Below are 20,709 nucleotides of genomic sequence, written 5' to 3'. Positions count from 1 at the left end.
ACACAGGGACAACCACTGAGCCACATCGACTGGGCCCGGACAGACCTTCTGAAACATCCAACAACCAACGTGCCACAGGGGTTTCTCCATCTTTTCAGGCCTCCCTTTCCACCTGGGATGGCAGCTGTGTTCATCTGCACATTCAGTGAGGGCAGCTGTTCTTACGTTCTCTGTTTATTGTCCTGTCTCCAGAGCCAGCAGCAGCCAACACATACCTGGGTCCCTCTCCCTCTGCCTCTCTCTCTGTTTCTTTCTAGATAGAAGATAGATAGATGATAGGTAGATAGATAGATAGATAGATAGATAGATAGATAGATAGATAGATGATGGATAGATGATAGATACATAGATAGATGATAGATAGATAGATAGATAGATAGATAGATGATAGATAAATGATAGATAGATATACATACATGCACACATATTTGTTAAATACCTAAATGAAGACTTGGGAAGTTAAGAGCCTGCTAAGGTTACACAAGGTAAACAACTTTTCATCTGAACCGTCCCCAGCATGAGTGATGAGGCAGCATGGTACTGCAGAGAACCAACTTAGCTTGCACTGAGGATTCAGGTCAGGAAAGCCATCGAGTCAGCTCAAATATGTAGGCTACTCGACACCAAGGAGAGGGAAAAGGAAGTTACTGGGAATGAAGACCTAACGACCTACGTGACTGATGTGATGTCCATGGCTCATCTCAGGGCCAGAAGATCTGCAATGCAGTCGATTCATAGCTCCCTCCTGCATGTCGCGCTCTGTGCCCCGGTCTTGTAATTTTTCATAAAGAGCAATTGAGTAACTGACTTTTTCTTATTTGCTAGAGGCCAGTTTCTACAGGAGCAAGGAAAACAGTTGAGAACCAGAAAATATAAGAATAAACAGACTTGATTTATTAGAAAGAAAATGAATTTTAAACATGGCTTTTTAATAAGTTTTATTATACACCCCACACTTAATGCCAGCATTTGTGAAACCGAGTCCATTAATTTGTGTGAACATCATCGAATCAGTGACAAGTGACCTCACATAATGAATCTACCCGGCTCAAGTAGTTCTCTCCTGCTATCCTTTACACCAGATTTTAATTGCATACAGAAGATTTTTCATGCAGTATAAATGTCTTACTCTTTTTTAAAATTTCAACTTAGGGACCAGTTTTATACCAGGTATTATGTAAATTTCTTAGTGAGTAGATGGTATTTGATGTTTAAAGGAATTTCATTGTAAACAACATCTAATTAAAAACAACCCTATTTTCGCCAAACCAGTTTGGCTCAGTGGATAGAGCATTGGCCTGCAGACTGAAGGGTCCCGGGTTCGATTCTGGTCAAGGGCATGTACCATGGTTGCGGGCACATCCCCAGTAGGAGGTGTGCAGGAGGCAGCCGATCGATGTTTCTATCCCTCTCCCTTCCTCTCTGTAAAAAATCAATAAAATATATTAAAAAACAAAACAAAACAACAACAACAACAAAAAACAACCCTATTCTCTATAATCCATAGATAAGTTTCCAGTGGCTTCTGATGACAGCCTGTGTGGCCCATATGTGCAGGTGGAGGTTTAGGGGCAACTTGAGCTTCTGTTTATTCTCAAGTTAATTCCAGGGACTCGGTATTTTTGTAGCTTTAGTTCAATGGATATTTGGCTCCCATTGAAATGTGCTAACGTTGTGGGATAAGACAGTTTCCAAAGTCGGTTGCTTCCTGCTTCCACATTTGGCTACAAGATGAACAAGGATCCATCCCTTTATCTCAAATATGTCTCTTACCAAATGGCCATTCTGTAAGATTAGCAAGCTCTCATAGATTTTTAATATTTGACCATTGCTTCTAAAAATACTTCTAGAGCATGTATTGTAACTTAGGAACTGTTTTGAGGACAAGAGATAAATAAACTGGAGATCAATACCGGGTTAGGATTCATGAGGGAAGGCCAAATATGGTATTCTTTTTAAAATTTAACTTCAACAACAAAACAACATTTAGAACATTAAAGAAAATATTTTTGTTGTTGCTATACAGTTCCAGAAGAAAGAAAACTTCAATAATAATAATAAAGATGATTATTACAATGACAATAATTTTTAATATTATGGGACCCTTTAAAGAATATTGCATGAGAATTTGCCTCACCCTCTTTCTATAATGACTATGTGATGTTAAGGACAGTTTGTCTTTAGGTAGCAAGCTTATGATGGGTTTTCCTCTTTTTTATATTAGAGAATTTTTATATGTTATACAAAGGGCTTAGGGTTTTATTTTTGTACCAAGGACATTAAAATAAATGACCTTTTAATTGCAACAATTATGAAGCCCATAGATTATTCAGAAGACCTGTGTTCCTTGTATTATTACAGCATAATTATTTCTAAGGGACACTGGGCCTCTACTCTGTCTGGAGGACACAGGGGCAGAAATTGGGGTGCATGTCTTCTTAATAGCTTTGAGTTATTTAGTATGGTTTCAATAGCCCTCAAATACTTACTGTCAATTCATGTAAAATATCTAGAAAGCATGCATTAAAAATAAACTGACAGCTTTTTGAGGGAAGGGGAGTTGGAGGGCTTGAGGAGAAAGGTGAAGGATTTAAGCAAAACAAAACAAAACAACTCATAGACACAGACAATAGTATGGTGGTTGCCAGAGGGAAAGGGGGGTGGGGGGGAGGTAGAAGAGGGCAAAAGGGGGATAAATGGTGATGGAAGGAGACGTGACTTGGGGTGGTGAACAGACAGTACAATATAGACATGATGTATATGAAACCTACACATGTACACATGAAACCTATATAATTTTATTAATTGTCACCCTAATAAATTCAATCCTATATAATAAAAGCCTAATATGCTAAGTATCAGGTCATCTGGTGGGTCATTCAACCAATCAAAGCATAATATGCTAATGATATGCTAAGGCCATTCAACCGCTCGCTATGATGTGCATTGACCACCGGGGGACAGACTCTCCGACCGGAAGGTTAACTTGCTGCTGGAGTCCAGCCGATCAGGACTGAGTGAAATGGGCCAGGCAAGCCCTGAAGCCCTCCCATGGTCCCTCCTTAACTGGCCAACATCCCGCGTCCCTCCCTGGCCCCGATAGTGCGCCAGTGGGGTCCCTCAACTTGGCCTTCACCCTCTTGCTATCTGGGTGGAGGGACCCCTCCCAAGTGCACGAATTTGTTGCACCCGGCCTCTATAAATAAATAAATAGAAAATCATAAATCAGAACATTATGTCTTCCATAATACTTAGTGAATTTGAATTAGAAAAGGTATTTATAACTCAATCTTTCTCTAAACAAATAAATAGAATAAAAAGTATTTGTGGGGGAAAATGCTTAGTACTACTTCAAAACATCTACAAATTTAATTCCAGACTCATCAAAGACTTAAAGGAGAAAAAAATAAATAAAAAACAAAGCAACAACACAAAACCTTCATGGATGTAAAGAAAAAAGCTCAAAGTGGGTTTGTAACCCACCCCTAAGGGCTGAATCTGGCAACTTGACTCTGCACAACTTGTAAATGTTCACTGAAGACTGGGGAAGAAATCAGTGAGGGTCTTTCAAGGGTGTCTGGGTGCTGATGACTTTGCACACTTTGTGATGGAGAATATTTTTCTAAGAATGAAACCAAAGAAAAACTCAGAAAGTACTAGGTCAGTTGCTTTTTCCTGCATGAACATTTTTAAACTTCTAAATGTCAGATCAGATACAGTTAAATGCACACACTGTTAAAATACTAATAAAAAGAAATAAAACTGGGTGATATTCTTAGATATTTGATAATGAATATCTCAGTAGGAAGAAGCAAACTATTTTAACCTAACAAGATAATATGAATAATATTTATGTTAAATAAGATGTTTGGTTTTACTATTAATTAAAAATATGCAAATGTAAAAAAGTCTTTATGTTTAACCTATCAATTACTGTTTTCAAATGTTGTAAAGATACAGTATAGTTTAAATTACTAAGAATGTTTTAAACTGAATCCTAGAAATACCGCTACTGGTTTATTTTGTTATCTGTGCTTTCCACATTCACTACAATGGATGTATATTTTTTGTAATCAGAGAAACTAATTTAGTCAAAAATTCAATTTACAGCTTGTAAATGTTTTAATGTACTTATTAAGTACTTTATTGCGTTTGGTTTCTCCAGTGCTTTATCAGGTCGTGGTCTGCCCGTGGAGTGAAGTTAATGAACATAAACATTCAAGAAGGTTTTCAATGCCTCTGCAGAAAAGAGGAAAGGCATTTTGATCTGTGACAAATTGCTTTGCCACTTATTCAAATTTATATCAGTCCTCAAACATTTTGCTAATAAAAGGTGATTCGAAGGACTATGCTATCTGAATTGAATGAGATGGAAATATATTATGGGCCAACTACCATACAGCATTTCAATCCCATACCCTCTGAATTAGTCATGCCATTTCTACACCTGTCATCTAAATTTGCTTGGGTATTTCAAAAGAATAGGTAGTGCTGATTTTGTTATTCTATACTTGAATCATGACCTTATGAGTTGAATAATAAAGTAATAGAAACTGCATATTATATGTAAAATGGTTGAAACTGTAGAGGGAACTGCTAAGGAAATAAAATGAGTATAATACATGAAGTTAGAAAATGAATATTAACTACATTGTGTAGTATGTTGCACCAAATTATCACTGATTATACTCAGTTCTCATTGTCTAAGTATTTGAGGTTCATTCAACCCCCAGACATGTATTTTCCCAAGCTTTTTAAAAAATGACTAATTCAATATGGTGGTCATTTTACTTTCAAAGTTATTAGTGATTCGTGCACTGGTGGGATCCTTCGGCCTGGCCTGTGCCCTCTTGCAATCCAGGACCCCTCGGGGGATCTCAGACTGCCAGTTTTGGCCCAATCCCCACGAGCCAGGCTGAGGGACCCCACTGGTGCACGGGAAAATACATGTCTGGGGGTTGAACGAACCTCAAATACTTAGACAATGAAAACTGAGTATAATCAGTGATAATTTGGTGCCACATACTACACAATGTAGTTAATGTTCATTTTCTAAATTCATGTATTATACTCATTTTATTTCCTTAGCAGTTCCCTCTACAGTTTCAACCATTTTACATATAATATGCAGTTTCTATTACTTTATTATTCAACTCATAAGGTCATGATTCACTGGTGCATGAATCCATGCATTAGGCCTCTAGTATGCATATAAGATATTTGGTTAATCTCTTCCTGCCATTCCCTTCCACCCTTCCCTCTGAGATTCATCAGTCTCTTCCATGTTTCCATGCCTGTGCATTGAGCATCTGCCCCTGGTGGTCAGTGCATGTCATAATTACTGGTTGAACGGTCAAACAGTTGCTTAGGCTTTTATATACATAGATTCCTCTAGAATTGGGCAAGGTGGCACAGTAGGCAATGCAGGAAGATTGCATTGCCTTTCTTTCGCTACAAAACAAATCACCACAAATGTAGCTGCTTAAAACAACACAGTGCACATTTATTGTCCCACAGTTTCCACCTGCCATGTTTCAGGCCCAGGTTGACGGGTCATCTGCTCTGTTTGCACCAGGCTAAGATCAAGCAGTCGGCCAGAGCCAGGATCGCATCTGAGTCTCACAGTCCTCTTCCAAGTTTATTTAGCTTGTTGGGAAGAATTCAGTCCCTTGCTGTTGTAGGACTGAGATCTCTGTTTTGTTTCTGCCTTTTGGTTGGGGACCACACACGGAGCTTACACATGGGCACTGACCTGGCAGCCAACAGGAGAGTGACCCTGAATTCTATCCCACAGAGTCTTATGTTACATGATTTAAGGAAGGAAATGCCTATCCATCATAGTCACAGTCGCTGCCCAAACTTGAGGGGAAGGGATTACATAGATGTGTACATTAGTGGGTGGAGATCTGTGGTCATCTTGGAATTCCGGCTGTGACAGCGATAGAGCTTTCTGTGGGATAAAAGACATTATGCAGTTCCCAAGGTCAGGATAAGAAAGTCTATGTGAGCGTGGAACCAAAAGCATTCTGTGTTATTTAGGGTATTTTTTAAACTTACCTTTCTTTTTGAAAGTATTACAGCTGTCCCCTCTTTTTGTTCCCCCTTGATGCCCCTCCCCATCCCCCATCCACCCCTCCCAGGCCTTCACCACACTATTGGCTGTGTCCATGGGCTAGGCATATATGCATATAAGTCCCCCGGTTAATCTCTCCCCACCCTCAAATAAGAAACACTGCAACTAAAAGGACATTAAGTAATGAGGATATTTCGTGACATTGTGAGAGGTCTGGATTTGGAGTGGCTGTGTGTCGCTAGCTTCAGCTGCTCATTGACACCATCGAGGTGTACATGCTGTGCCTCGGCACGAGTTTCTAGATATTAGACTCTTTGTAACGGTAATTTGTCCGCTTCTTTAGCGCTGCTTACCTGTCTGCTTCGGGCGCATCCTGCGTGGGGGTCGGTTACACGGCCCCTTGCTGATGGGCTGTTTGTAAGGCTGGGACTAGTGTGTTTGCTGCAAAGCCAGGGAGGAGTCCGGTGAGGGCGCAGTGTGGCTCTCTGCCCTCTTCCTGGACAGGATTCTCAGGCGCTGGGATCGGGGGAGGGGACATGAGCAGAGATAAGAAGTGCGGCCCTCGCCGGTGTTCTGCGACGTCAGCCGGTGAACGGATGTTTAGGTAGAAAAAAAAGCTGTGAGGAGATGGTGTGAATCACCTTGTGGTTGCAGTGCCTAGACCTGTGGTTGGCAAACCGTGGCTCACGAGCCACATGCAGCGATTTGGCCCCTTGAGTGTGGCTCTTCCACAAAATACCACGTGTGGGCGTGCACGTACAGTGCGATTGAAACTTCGTGGCCCATGCGCAGAAGTCGGTGTTTTGTGGAAGAGCCACACTCAAGGGGCCAAATCGCTGCATGTAGCTCGCGAGCCGCAGTTTGCCAAGCCACAGTTTGCTGACCACTGGCCTAGACTTTCTTTGCTCTTGCCTTGGCCCACACGTGACCTTAAGTAATTCACTATAAATTTTAACAGAGTTCTCCTGGCAGCTCACACAGCGTCCCGTGTCAGCTCAAGGGAAGCCAGGGACCCGCCAGGTCACTCCCATATGTCCTTGGAGATGTCGTCTTTTCTGAGTTGGTTGTTCTGTCTTCATCTCTCCGGCAGGCGGGAGAATGTTGTGATTTCGTGGGTCATCGGGACCTTGTGTTGTCCGTGGAAGGGTGGAAACGATGCGCCCTCGAGCTTGCTATGTTTTAAGCAGGAGCTGCAGGTGTTCCCGTGTTTAAAGCCAGGGAGCAAAATTGAGTTTAGCTTGTTTTCAGAGAAAGATCCCAATTTCACATGACTTGCCAATAGACACAAGGTCAAACTCACCGACTCGACTTCTGATTGACCCTCTGAGATTCTGCTTTTCAGGTTTTGTGGCTCTGGGTTTCTCTCTGCTCCCTTTTAGGAGAGCCCACTCCTTCTGGGAGACCCGCCCCCAACACGCAGCTCCGGTGGCTGTACGATGGGTGGTGTGTGTGTGTGTGTGTGTGGGGGGGGGGTCCTTCTGTGCGGAGGCTGCAGACCTTGTGTCTGAGAATTTAAGTTTGACGCCGAGCGGGAGTGACTGCTTCTTGGGTGGGTGGAGAGGGAGCCCCGGGCCCAGGTGCAGGCGCCGTGAGAGGAAGAACCGCAGCGCGCACTGTCTGTCTCTGTGTTCAGTGAACTATGAAGTCACAACTGGAGTGGTTCTCACCCTTGGCTTCAAAAAGAAAAGAAAAAGCATATTATCCATCCTGGGATCGAAAGAGTTGGACGCAGGAAAACATTGCCCTCGATGAGCGTTTTGGATTCAGTCCTGAAAGTCTGAGAGCTACTTGCTTCTAAAATATGTGTTGGGCCGTCACTGCGATTTACACATCAAATCCATCCTCCAAAGACAGAAAGGGCGCCCCGTCTTCCGCTCACAGCGCCCCCCCCACCGGTCTAGGCCCCCACCGTGGAAACGCAGAAGCACTGAAGCCAAGTGCGCAGACCACTGAGCTGAAATGAGGCATGAGCTACTGACAAGCACTTCTGAGCTGACTGCCACTGGGGGAAGCACGCGTGGTGTGTGTGCTCACCAGTCAGGGAAGGGGAACAGGTTTAGCCAGCCACGGAGGGGAGAAAGACCAATTACTGAGTCCCTGTAAGTGGCGCTTGGGAGGTCGGGGGAGGCAGCACTGCAATAGGTGGATTCCTGCGTCTTGAAAAGCCCACCAGGAAGCCAGGGCATCACAAAAGCCGTATTCTTGGATGAGAAGGAAGGGAATCCACTATAGTTATCCATGATATTTAAAGAGCCATAAAATTGGAGAGGAACTAGTATTTTATAAAAAAGAGAATGATGGCTAAATAATTAAGTGAATTATGGATCAGATATATATTAGAGGCCCGGTGCACGAATCTGTGGGGTCCCTCAGCCTGGCCTGCAGGGGTCAGTGGACGTCCATGCCGCGGCAGCCCGGCCTTACCCGCCAGCTCATCGGGCTCCAGCCCCAGTCCTTGTCGATCCCGCACAGCACGAAGTAGTGCACAAAGCGGCAGGTGGCCAGGGAGGAGCCCAAGCCCGGGCTGGGTGCCACGCAGCTCCCGCTCATCCCGGTCCTGCTGCACCTGCCGCCACCACAGCTCAGGTGCACAGGGCAACTGTCTGCGGGAGCCCAGCTTCTGATACTGTGGGAGCACACTGACCACCAGGGGGCAGCTCCCGCATTGAGCGTCGGTCCCCTAGTGGTCAGTGTGCGTCACAGCTACCAGCCAGTCATCCAGTCTTCCAGTTGTCCGGTCATCCAGTTACTTAGGCTTTTATATATATAATATAATTGATTTCAGAGAGGAAAGGAAAGGGAGAGATAGAAACATAAAAGATGAGTTACAAATTCTAACTGCCTCCTGCACACTGGGGATGGAGCCCACCTTCCGGGCATGTTCCCTGACTGGGAATCAGTCCATGACCTCCTAGTTCATAGGTTGAAGCTCAACCACTGAGCCATGCCAGCTGGGCCCAGGCATTTTCTTTATATGCAGCACTTTAGAACTAAACTGGTTATAAGTGTGTTTGTGTTTGTGTGTGTGTGTGTGTGTGTGTGTGTGTGTGTGTTTGTGTTTCAAAAATCTAAAATTGAGAAAGGGGGGATGTCAGAAGAGGGAGGGAAATGAAGTCTAATTAACGTTAAGGTGGGGATGGGTAGTGAGAGCTGCCATGGTGACACACTCACCTGGGCGCATCGGTGAAGCCTGGGTGTTTGGTCCACGGCCTAGGAAAGCACTGGGAATGCGACTTGTGAGTTTGACCTAGAGAATCCCCGCCATCACTTCCTCCGTAGCTAGCAAACATTGAGAGTTTTAATTTTCTCATCTGAAGCCAAAGACTTGCCTTGGTGCCAAACATGCTCTCGTTTGCCTAACGCAGCTCTGAGAAGAACAATTTACAGGTGCTGTAATTAATGAAAACATAAATCCCAGTTTGCAGAACATGATTGCGAGTTAGTGCTGTCGGGATTTCCATGACCTCATCCGTGTAATGTAAATGGTTATATGGTGACCATTTTATTATTATTTGAGGACTGCAAAGTATTTATGCGAACAATTTTCCCAGAGCTGCACCGAGAAATGAACGGCACGATGCTTGTAGAGTCCCAGGCAGAGCAGATGATCAGAAACGGATGTGGCGAAGAGAATGTTTTTCATTAAATTGCAGCAATTTACAATGAATGGGGACCATTAACATCATTTTTTTTGCATCTCGAACATAAGAACCAACCCACATTTGTCTGTTGAAAGACAAGGTTATTGCTGATAAAGTCTGTGGAAAGGGCCTGTAAGATGCACTGGATACAGGGCTAGACGAGGATCGCCTCCAAGAGGAAAGAAAAAGTACGAAGAACAACAAACAGAAGAGGCTAGGAGTCTGAATATTAGTTTCATTTATAGAATTCAAAACAGGGCAAAACTCGGAGGTTTCCTTAAAATGCGGTTTATTCAAACAGAAGCGACCTGGAGAGAAGCATCAAGTTGCCCAGGGAGGACATCCAGACCTTGGCACTCACTGCTCGGTTTATCGGCTTATCTCGGCCTTAGACACCCAGCGCCCGAGGCTCCACCCCTCATCCGCTCTAAACAGCTATTTCTCTTCCCTCCTGGAGCGAGAGCAGCTTCCTCTCCCTGGGAAAGGCATCGCTGCCTGTGATTGAACACTTGCAGTCCAGTCATTGCCTCTTCTTGGCGTATTCCTAGGGTCTCCTGTAGGAAGTTCTTAATATGAAAGAAATTTAAATCCATGGTCACCAGGCGACGGGAATTGGGCCGGAAGAAGGGAACTGCGATGAGAATCTGGAGTAACACAATGTTATTGAGACAAGACGGATGGAATCAATAATCCCAAACACTGGAGGCTTCCTGTGAGTCCCTAAAGATCCAAGGTAGTGCTTCATGCTGACTCTGCGATGGGTTCCTGGGAAAATTGTTCACATAAATACCGCGCAATCCTCAAATAATAATAACCCATCAGTCACGGTGTAGACTCTGCAAGGCATTGTGTATGCTGCTTGATGTTTATATTTTCAGAGTTTGGTATGCATGTGCATGAAATTACTTAATAAAAATGTTGCTGGAATCAAATAAAGTGAATTGTTTATATTATGACAAAATTTATATTAAATGTGAGTCCACATTCTCCTTTTCATAATGGTTCAGTCACACAGCGGATAAAAATGCATCATTTTATGGTCGATATAGGAATCAAACATCATTTTAACACTTGTCCCCAGGGGAAGTGGCTATAAGCACAAGATTCAATTTATTCAAACCATCTTTTGAAATATAACCAATTTGTGAATTGAGGGATACTTATATGTGCTTATCACATCGAAAAGAGAACATGTTCTCCAATTAAAGATTAAAAAAAAGACATATAAAGCAGCATTTCCAGGAAACTGAATGGGCCATCTGAGATTTGGACATTTGAAAATGAATGACTTTTCCATATGATATTATTAAAATATGAGGTTGAAGCCAAGTCTTTGTTTTTTTCTTCTTTCAGTGTCTCTGTTCTGCCTTGGAAAGCAGTAGACTAATGAAAGGCAAGTGTCCTCATTAATCCTTCATTGGAATGTACCACATGTACCATTTATACTTGATTTTACCAAAACAGAAACAAGCCCATTATTCTCATAAAGTCTACACTATGAAAGTATGTCAAAGGGCCATAACTGATTTCCAATGCAACACTTATGCATCTTTTAGCTACTTAGAAAAAGCGTTAGAAAAAACTATGTAAAATATTTAAAATAAGGAACAACATAAAATGATTCTCTCTAAAATAATATATTCTACTTGTCTATATATATAAAAACCAAAGCGACCAGCCAACCAGCCGACCAGCCAGCTGGTGGCTGTAATGCATACTGACCACCGGGGGCAGACACTCAATACAGGAGCAGAAGCAATAGGCATGGAAACATGGAACAGACTGAGAAGCTCAGAGGGAAAGGGGCAGGGAGGAGAGCAGGAAGAGATTAATTAAAGATCTTATATGCATACTAGATCTTATATGCTTGGTGCACGAATTCATGACCGGGTGGGGTTCCTCGGCCTGGCCTGTGGGGATCAGGCCGAAACCGGCTCTCTGACATCACCTGAGGGGTCCTGGATTGCGGGAGGGTGAATCCGTGCACTGGGCCTCTATTAAAATAATAATTTTATTGTTTCAAAGATTTCAAATTCTTCATAACAATTAAAATACAATTAAAATGGTAAAATGTAAGTTAAATGACTAGAAATGATGTGTGTGTGTGTGTGTGTGTGTGAGTGAGTTTTGACTTTGTTGCCTTAATTGTAAATCTTGGGTTTGGGCATTACATTCCCGGTACATGCTATCATGTGTTACATTTGCTTTTAAATTGACAATATAGCGAATGGGGGGAATGGGGAAATGGGGAAATGGGTCACCCTAAAGTTAATGGGAAAGTGATAATGTAAGCATGGCACACAGTAGGGTTTCAATAAATTACGATCCATTTCCTTCAATCTCATAATTAGCTGTAAATTAGTAAATCAAGGATAAAGTCATGCTCTCCAAAATATAATTACTCTAAAAATTTATACAATAATGAGCATTAAAGGACATAATTCCTTTTTTAAAAAAAAATATGGTTTATTGATTTTTTTACAGAGAGGAAGGGAGAGGGATAGAGAGTTAGAAACATCAATGAGAGAGAAGCATTGATCAGCTGCCTCCTGCACACCCCCTACTGGGGATGTGCCCACAACCAAGCTACATGCTCTTGACCGGAACTGAACCTGGGACCCTTCAGTCCACAGGCTGACGCTCTATCCACTGAGCCAAACCGGTTAGGGCAAGGACATAATTCTTAAAACCAAAAAACCTACTATAAATTCAGAAAAAAAAAGGTACGATTAGAGAATGCTATGCTATACAATTTAGAGGAAAGCACTTTGCGTTCACCGTTTTGGCCAGACAACTTTAAACTCCCTTCTGCATTCCATCTCCCCGACTGTTTTCTGCAGCTTCTCGTGGATGGGTGTTATGATACTTCCAGCTGACTGCTCCCACCACCCCTCTGGAGGCCAGTGCTTCCTAAAGGCCTCTGATAGAGAAACAGCCCCTTAATCGGTGCTTAAGAGTAATGCTGACAATAGCAGTAGGTGCTGGCTAAGTTTCTAGAATGCATTTTTATCCGTATGAAGTTGCCTCAGTGCAGATGAATAAAAGAACCCAAGACAAGACCTGGAACGTTAAACTGTTCTAAGACATAAGAACCTTCCCACCCCTGAAATAATAAATAATAAACCCAGAGGAGGGGAGAGGGCAGTGGCAGAATTTTGAGTATTAGCATCAAGAAAACATGCTTGCCTGCATATATGCATAACGCCTGGACACAGACAATGGGGTAGTGAGGGCCTGGGGGCTGGGGGATGGGAGCGGGCTGGAAGAGGTCAATGGGGGGGAAAGGAGGACCTATGTGATACTTTCAACAATAAAGGTTGAAAAAAGGAAAAAGAAAACATGCTTTTTTGCATGTGGTGCATGTGACATATTTGTCTTGGACACACCTGAACATGACACAAATAAATGCACATGCAATGAACTACCCAATAGCTCCCTCTACATCATTCAGCCATAGAAAGAAGGAAATCTTGCCATTCACAACAATGTGGATGGACCTAGAAGGCATTATGCTCAGTGAACCAACTCAAAGAAAGACAAATTCCATGTGTGGAATATGAAAAACAAAACAGAACCGAACTGATAGATACAGAGAACAAATTGGCAGTGGCCAGTTACAGGGGTTGAGGGTGAGTGGGATGGGTGGAGGTGATCACAGGTACAGACTTGCAGTTATGAAGTCATGAGATTGTCATATTCAGAATGGTGACCATAGCTGACAACAGAGTGCTGCGTACTTGGTTGCTGCTAAGACAGTAGATGTATGTGTGTGTGTGTGTGTGTGTGTGTGTGTGTCTGTGTGTTTTTTTTTCCGCAACCAAGGTACATGCCCTTGACCGGAATCGAACCGGGGACCTTTCAGCCCGCAAGCTGATGTTCTATCCACTGAGCCAAACTGGTTAGGGCAAGAGAGCAGATCTTAGAATGATTTATCACACACACAAAAATGTGTGACTGTGTATGATGATAGATATAAGTAAGCTTACTATGGTGATCATTTCTCATTATAAAGTAAACAAGTATTAAACCATTACAATGTACACCTGAAACTAATATAATGTCATGTTAATTATATTTCAACTAGAGGCCCAGTGCACAAAATGTGTGCACTGCAGGGGGGGGGCAGGGGGTGTCCCTCAGCCCAGGCTGCGCCCTCTCGCAGTCCGGGACCCCTCGCTCCTTACTGCCCCCCTGCTTGCTGCTCCTTACCACTCGGCTCGCTGCTCCTTAGCACTGCTGCGGAGGCAGGAGAGGCTCCCACCACAGCCACTGCGCTCGCCAGCGGTGAGCCTGGCTTCTGGCTGAGCAGTGCTTTCTCTGTGGGAGTGCACTGACCACCAGGGAGCAGCTCCTGTGTTGGGCATCTGCCCCCTGGTGGTCAGTGCGCATCATAGTGACTGGGTCATTCCACCGGTAGTTCTGCCCTTCAGTCGATTTGCATAATAGCGTTTTATTATATAGGATTTAAAAATAGCAATTTTTATGACCATGGTTCAGTATAGGCTATATTAAATTACCCCAGCCAAGTAGGAGACATGTGATTATGGCCGCATTGTTCAAGGTGACTGGACCTCAGCATCCTTCAATGAAAGAGAGTGCACTGCTTATCTCTATCTCTGTCCCTATTGCTATCTCTATCCGTCTCCATCTCCACCTGTACCGAACTATGTCTTTAGCTAAACCATTACCTCTATGATTTTTCTGAGGTGTAAACGAGATAACATATCAGAACCTCCTAATCAGATGCATGCTCTCAGGTTGGCATTCACTGTCAATTACCCACCTATCCTTCCCTTGTTCCTTTTTAGGAAGAACAAAAAACATTTTTTTTAAATTGAAGCTTTTGTGTGTTTTTTTTTTAATATATTTTATTGATTTTTTTTACAGAGATGAAGGGAGAGGGATAGAGAGTTAGAAACATTGATGAGAGAGAAACATCGATCAGCTGCCTCCTGCACACCCCCTACTGGGAATGTGCCCGCAACCAAGGTACATGTCCTTGACCTTTCAGTCCACAGGCTGACACTCTACCCAACTGAGCCAAACTGGTTAGGGCACAAAAAACACTTTTGAGAATAATTTAACTTAAGTCAGAAAGCTATTTCTTGAATAATGCTGATAAATCAATTTCTATCCATTACCAGCTATTCTTCATCAAAATTCATGAAAAAACTAGTTGCCTAATATCAGTTATGATAAACTGGTATGCTTCTGCACGCTCTTTAAATGATTGGACACAATTTCAAACTGTTAGCTCCTGTTTTAGATAACACACCCATGCAAATAGTAAGTTCATGTATAGAAAGGGCTGCAATATAACCCAGAAACTATGTTTTTCGGGGAAACCTTTAAGAAAGCAAAATTATTGACTTAATTAATTATAAATTATTGGGGTTTCATAGGCATTTTTCTTTTGGCACTGATTTCTTTTCTGTACTTTAAAAATATTTAATTATTTTCTTAATAAAATATTCTATAAACAGACAGTACATACATTATATGTATCATTAGTTATATCATCTTTTTTTTGTATATTTCTTCCTAATCATTTTTTGGTGTGGCTTCTGATATACAGAAAAAGAATTTTAATGTCAGAAAATTCTCAACCTAGTACTTTAAGATTTATACTTTTTGGTATAATTCATATGAAATGAATTTTTACAAGAAGGTCATAAAATTATGCCCTTTAGCATTGTACCAGTTAGAGCTCTCTAGTGAAGGAAAGCCACTAAGGTACCGAGGAGCCTGGCTGTGGCTAAGTCAGCAGGTTGCCGGTATTAAACACACTTCCCAGCAGCACCTCCTCTCCTGTTTGATTAATTCAGTTGGTATCATGGCCAGGCCACGATTGCAAATAAAGCCAACCATCACAGGTATCATTTAAAAACTGACTTGCTTCACGTATAAACATCCAATTTACATTATATTGATCAGTGTTTGTGAAGTAATCATCTAACATTATATTATATGAATAATAAACTTACTTTGCACATATAATGAATATCCACTTTTATTCCCACAGACATGCAATTCATCTTTTCTCAAGAATAAAGATTCCATGGTAGTGGGGCTCTCCTACTTCTGGATTTCCTAGTCTGCTTCATTTGCCTGTCTATAAAACAGTTAATAATTTTACTTTTCTGTGATACATTTCATTTCATTCCCACTTTGATATGTTTCTTATGTTGTTGAAAGCTCGGCTCTGTATTCAGGTGTATGTTTCATGTGAGTTGTCTGACACTAAGCATTTTTCTACAGAAAGAGTTTGAAAGTATTTGGTAGTAAGCTGAAAATTATGGTTATTTTTATTAATTATAGACCTTAGTCATTAGAAGCCCAACAAAATAATCATTACCATCCTGAAAAAGCAATGAGACATTTCATACATGCAAACTTATGTTTACAAAAATAGAATATCTGAAATCTTAAAAGACAGATAAACGATGAAGTCAATATTTGTTATTGTTGGTCTATGATTTCACACCGGTGAGCTTTCTTCAGTAATAAGGACACATGTTGACTGTATGTACTTTAAGGAGAGCTCAGAACTGATGCTACATAAAATTTGCAACAAAATAAATATTAAGGTGGCTGTGCACTTTCCATTTTCCCAGGAAAATCATTTTCACTCTGTAAATGACCAAGCTCCTGGATAATAATTAAATTGGAGACTGTGAACCTAAGTTTAGGTCCAGATTTCAAGATTAAATGTTACTTGTTACAGGAAATGCAAACTCTTTTATCATTTCCATAGCATAGTCGAATGGACTTTGAAGACGATACATTCTCAAATTGGATTTTATGTACAAAACTAGAGGCCTGGTGCATGAAATTCTTGCACTTGGGTGGGGGGCCCTCAGCCCTCTTGAAGTCTGGGACCCCTCGGGGGATGTCTGCCTGCTGGCTTAGGCCCGCTCCCCTCCATAAGCCCAGCTTCTGGCTGAGTGGCACTCCCCCTGTGGGAGCGCACTGACCACAAGGGGGCAGCTCCTGGGTTAAGCATCTGCCCCCTGTGTGCGTCATAGTGACCGGTCATTCCACCGTTTGGTCAATTTACATACTAGCCTTTTATTATGTAGGATTTCTGGAATCTTCAATCAAATGCATCTGAAATGAAACACGTTCATCTGATAGGAGCCTCAATTATTTTGAAGATGGGCATTGGCATAACATTTTTTTAGGGGCCACCCTTCTCATTGTCTGGTATGCTATCTGGTTTGATTCTCTCCTTGGCCATTCTAAATGGTAAAATTAATGTTCAGTTTATATTTTTAGTGTAATGATCTATCATAAACAAAACCAATGTAAACCAATTGATTATTTTATGTGGATTTTAAGACATTTCTATAATAACAGTTTGGAAAAAGTAAAATAAAATTATGCAATCAAATAGCAATTTCCTCATTTAGTCTGTTAATTTCTTGCATGAAATGCAAATCTTGAAGCAATGATGACTGCTATCTGGAGAAATATTTTAATAGTGTTACATGTTCATTAAATGCCCCAGGTTGGAGATAAACAGAAAGTTGGTGAGACATGTTTATGTCATATGTTCTATTTTCAAATCATACTTATAAACTACTCATCTTTTGTGCATACTGCAAGATGAATTAAAACACCTGCATATACACTCAGAGAAAGTTTGTTGGTGCCGACTCTGAATAAGCCCACATATTTCTTCATCAGCTATGGTTTTACTCAAATGCCATTCTGCCAGTATTGAGTCCATCCATTTCTTCTATGTGAATAAATTCAGGCTTCTAATGCCTCAAACATTGTGAATTAGAGCAAAGCAGATATTCTCCCCTATCCTTGGGAACGGTCACATTTTAGCATCTCTGAGTAGCTCAAACTCTCTTTCTTCTCATCACAATGAAAGAAGCATACACATCTTTCATTATTCCTGCTTATTTTCAATGCCAAGTACAACTCAGATTTGCCTGTTCTGATTGTAGCCTTTTGTATGGAGTATTAGGACAAAAGAAAAGATTCATGAGGAATTTTAGGAAAAGGCCTTTTAGACTGAAAAGATTTGAGCAAAGAGGAGAAATCTAATTATTTGGAATGAACAAGGCAAAGTGTAAAAATCCAATTTTCAAATTTCTACTTACTGATAAAAGATTTGGATAAATAGGCTCAGTTTCCATCCTTTTGTTTTAAGTATAGAAAAACTCACAATGATGGTAAAATAAAGTGAAAAACTATTTATATATTTAATAAATACAATTATTATGTATCTTTAGATAGTGAAATATGGGGCTTTTATTTCACTTATAACTTACCATTGATAAAGTACAAGAATTCATGGAGCTTAGCAAATAAATATCATAAAAGAATAAACATGACTTGTAAATTATTTATGACTAGAGGCCTGGTGCACAATATTCATGACCTGGGGGGCAGGGGGATTCCTCAGCCTGGCCTAGCCCCACTCCCCACACTGCACTCGCCAGCCATGAGCCCTGCTTCTGGCTGAGCGGCACTCCCCCTGTGGGAGTGCAATGACCATCAGGGGGCAGCTCTGGCATTGAGCGTCTGCCCCCTGGTGTCAGTGCGCATCATAGTGACTGGTCGTTCTGCTGTTCGGTCGATTTGCATATTAGCATTTTATTATATAGGATTATATGTAGTTTTCTTCCACATTTTTATTTGCAAACAAAATTTATTGAAATATTATATTTTGAGAACTCTCTTATTGTTGAAAAAAAGAGCTACTTACTACATTTTTAAGATTCTATACAGAGTTGTAGTAACAGTTTTACCCACAAAGGAAAATGTTTTCCCAGTGTGAGTTTTCTTCAGGCTAAAACCAATTTGGAGGAGAGAAAGGCTATTTTCAAGGAGGTACCATCTTCCCTCGTGCTTATGATAACAAACACAGATCAAGAAAATGCAAAGAAACTTTCGGAGGCAAAGGTTATTTGTTATTTGACATCTTGGTTAATAGTAAATGCTACATTTACGTTTTCTTATAAAGAATAAAGTGAATCCGAAGGCCCAGCATTTCTTTTCTCTCCTACTTCAGGTTTTGATGTATAGATCAATGTGGATCCAATGGTTGCCCAATAATTAACTTGTTCCCAGCAGGGTGTCAGTTTTCTCAAAAGCTCAAACAGGCAGGGCCCTTCCAAGAGCAGGTGCCTCACTCTGATCTGAGAGGCGCTTCTGGTGAAATGACACAGTGACTGCCCCAGGGCAGAGGGCCGGCTGCCCTGTGAGTGCCCCACACCCAGGGCCCCTCCACCATCCCCTCCAGCTGGAGCCTGCCCTTGAACAGAGAAAGCCTGTGAGGCCTGATCTGATTCAAAATCAAAAAGGAGATAATGCTAGCAGAAATGACTGGATTTAAGGAGAAGAAAACACATCTGTGACATGAAAGAGGGAATTTGTCCAGTCTCTGCTCAGACCGAGTGGTGACTGTCCCATGTTGTTTTACACGATGGTCATTCTGGTGCGTCCACAGGAGCAGACACAGGAGAGGCTCAGGAGAGCCGTGTGTACACTGTGCCCAGGCCCAGGCCCAGGAGGCACCGTGCTGTGCGCGCACAGCCACCTGGGGAAGCACCAGCAGCCCTCATGAGGCCTTGAGTGGAGATGCCTTGGGAAGGAAGGCAGGTCAGCAGCTTATGAGGCACTAGAATGAATAGATTCTGGGACTCTAAGCCATGGGGCGGGGGGTTAGGGGGGATTCCCTAGTTGACTGTGACCTGGCCCTGGAATGATTACAGCAGAGGAGGACTGCTTCCTGGCTGTATAGACCTGATAAAGGAAGATGGCTCCAGGTGGGGTACGCTGCATGTCAAAGGTGTGGTCCAGGCAAAGCCCTTTGCCATCGCTAATACTTGGCTAGTCCTGGGAGGGGCAGTCTCTCCCCAGCCAGGAAGGTCAAAACACCATAAATATACAGAATGTTTACACAAGAAATAGACAGTATAGAGACTTTTATTATTTTTTATTGATCAGTACTGGGATGCATGGGTTTTTTTAGGTAATTTTAATGAACCCTATGCAAAATAGAGAATAAAATGCATGCTATTTTATTGTGAAAGTCACCTTCCCCCTTTTTTAAATTTTGTTTTATTGCTAAAAGTATTATAAAGAGTATTACATATGTCTCTTTTTTCCCCCCTTGACCTTCCCCCTGGCCTCCCCTACCCCCAGGGTCCTGTGTCCATTGGTTATGCTTATATGCATGCATACAGGTCCTTGGTGTTAGTGTACTAGTAGGAGATCCAGAGACACGGAGCATAGTAGGTGTGCGGTGGAGAAAATGTTCAGATTGGAACGCCGAGGGTTTAACACCCCTAAGGTGTTTCTAGAAGAGGAGAAAATTCAGAGGCAGAATTTCCAAGCATGTGTTTAGTAAATACATGTTTAAGGGCCACATCCTAAGCTTTTGAAATGAGAAGGAAAGTGATTGGGGTCTTTGTTGCCTAGTAACTGAAGGAACATTGCCATGTAAGAGGCTTGAAACAGGCAGACCTAGTTCTAGTCGCATGCCACTCCACTTGGCAAAAAAGCCAGGTCAAGACCTAAACCTGAGAGTAGATATTTTCCAAGAGATTCCCGAAACACTGGTGGCCTGGAGAAAGGAGAGAAGAGGGAAATAGTACAGCGAGTCTAGCTCAGAAATAAATGTCAGAGTTGTTTAGTGTGGCCACAGATTAAGAAATCCACATTCACAGTGAAGACTTGTCCTTGCCTATTCAAAGTTCCACATGGTGCCATGAATCACAGTCACCCTCTGTGACAATGACAAATGTGTAACTCTTGGTTGGGAGATGGTTAATAATGGGAACTTCTTTCACTCTCATTGCCTCACGATGGTGTTCCTGAATGTTATCCGCGGAATATGAGCATTGGGATAAATGGGTCAAACAGCCACTGCAGAATCGGAGGGCCCCAGGCATGCTCGGGCCAGTTCCAGCCAAAGCATCAGAAATCAATGAGCAAACACAGCGCTATGCACAGCAGACAAGAATTACTCTGATTCAA

This window comes from Myotis davidii, unplaced genomic scaffold (assembly GCF_000327345.1).
Source record: "Myotis davidii unplaced genomic scaffold, ASM32734v1 scaffold781, whole genome shotgun sequence".
Lineage (NCBI taxonomy): Eukaryota > Metazoa > Chordata > Mammalia > Chiroptera > Vespertilionidae > Myotis > Myotis davidii.
This window is presented reverse-complemented; position numbering follows the sequence as displayed.